Source organism: Westerdykella ornata (assembly GCF_010094085.1).
Source record: "Westerdykella ornata strain CBS 379.55 unplaced genomic scaffold EI97scaffold_44, whole genome shotgun sequence".
NCBI classification, from domain to species: Eukaryota; Fungi; Ascomycota; class Dothideomycetes; order Pleosporales; family Sporormiaceae; genus Westerdykella; species Westerdykella ornata.
This window is the reverse complement of record NW_022986894.1, coordinates 135,593-137,542: the sequence shown is the minus strand read 5'-3', so window position 1 is coordinate 137,542 and position 1,950 is coordinate 135,593.

The window sequence follows — 1,950 nt, the reverse complement described above, 5'->3', positions numbered from 1 at the left end:
GTGAAGGATCAGTGAACCATAGCCTTGGATCCATACCTTTGAGTTGCCAGCCCAGATGCAGTCACCTGGCATTGGATCACGGATACACTGGAGTTGTCCTCTATCATTTGTGATATGACAAGTAGAACCTGAGTCCAAGATGAAACAGTATCTCAATGGGTAGTCAGAGAACTCTGCTCTGAATGATGCCATCACAAATGCAGCATTGATTGCTGATATCTTCCGGCCTTCAAGTCATTCCTTCCATGCCTCAGGTTTGGGTGTTTGTTCCTCTCTGAACCTGGGTGTCTTGAAAGACCTGGTATTCCTTAGTCCTCTTACCATCCCTTGTAGATCAGCATCAGATGAAAGTGCCAGTTGTACCATCTTAGCTATCCAAGGTCTGGGATTGAAGCCCACGGGAGCCTTCTTTGGAAATGCATAGAAGCAATCCTTGAGTGAATGGGGTTGATCACAAGCAGGGCATCTGCTCCCAGCTGCCACTGGTACTCCATATCTTCCATGTTTGAGCTGCTTAGGTATGGCTTCAAGACTTTGTCTTTCTTCACCAACTCTGTGCCCTTGGTACCTCTTCGGTCTCCCAAAGGACTTTGGCTTCAGGGTCTTCCCTTTCATCACCATAGTTTCAGGGTCTTCCCCTTCTTCACCTTGATGTGGAGTATCAGCAGCATAAACAGCATCCTGTCTGCTGCCCTGGATGGGCACGCCATGCTCAGAAGGGGCAGGTGAGGTGTCATCAGTGAAGAACGCTCCACTGTGGCTTTTGTTCTTCACTGGGTATTCAGCTTCTATGTATATTTTGAACTCTTTCATCATTTATCTCCTAGACATCCTTGGATTCTGGAGTTCTCTTCTAAACTGTGATGTCCAGATTGGTGCAACTTTCTGCACTGCAGCCAGGAAGTCCTTGACTACATCATGAATTCTCAGAGTTTCAGAGACCCCTTCAGCTTCAGCTTCAGTGGCAGCCTCATCATACTCTACAAGCCAACCTTCTCATGAGGTGGCATATCTCATAGGTCTCAGAGCCACCAGATAATGGTCCCTGGCCTTGTCTCTTTCTACATCATCCTTAATTCCAACAGTGGTTCTGAGGAGTCTGATTTGCTCTCTTAGTTGGGTACCAAAGCGGCAACATGTCTTCTGCAGATGCTTGGAGACAGTGGATTGGATGTGTTTGACCAAATCTTTGTGACTTGCTTGTTCTCTCTCCCACTCCCTCCGTTCTTCCTTGTATGCCTCCATCTCCATCTTCCAGTTTTCCAAGTCATCCTTGTATGCCTTGAGGCCTGAAGTTGATAGGTCTGACAGGAGTCTGGATAGAATGTGGTCGATTGTTTCATTGTTCATGGAGGTAGCTTGGATGGATTGTTGGGTGCAGCTTCTGGTGCTCATGGTGTTAGAAGAAGTAGTCTCAATAGTGGGGATAGCTGGAAGTGCAGGCTCATAGTCTGAGACTTGAGGCTTGAGTGGAGTAGTAGGTCTTTCCATAAACTTCTTGAATCCATCAGGATCAATCATGTCCCAGATGTCCGATGCATCTGCCTTGGATTATAGTTGGGTGAACCAGGAGGTCCAGTCCTTGCTGGTAGCCAGAGTGGCTTGAGTTTGGTTGTTGATCGTGTTGGTAGACATGTTGGTAAAGGTAGTGAGACTCTTAATTGTCAGATTTGATGATATCTGAAGATGTCACAGTGACAGAAAGATTGAATAAGGATAGATTGACTGATTGTATTCTGGTGTGTGTGTGTGTATGTAAGGCTGGGGCCTGACACCGGTTTTGATGTTCTTTCTCTGGGCACCAAGGCTGCACAGAGCACTAGCCACTGCAGAATCACTAGCCATATATCCTCAGACAGTACCAGTACAGACACCTTCTCTCAGTCCTCCTCTCCAGTCCCAGATGAGATGTCCATAAACTGGCTTACTATCTGATATCTATATTGTCGA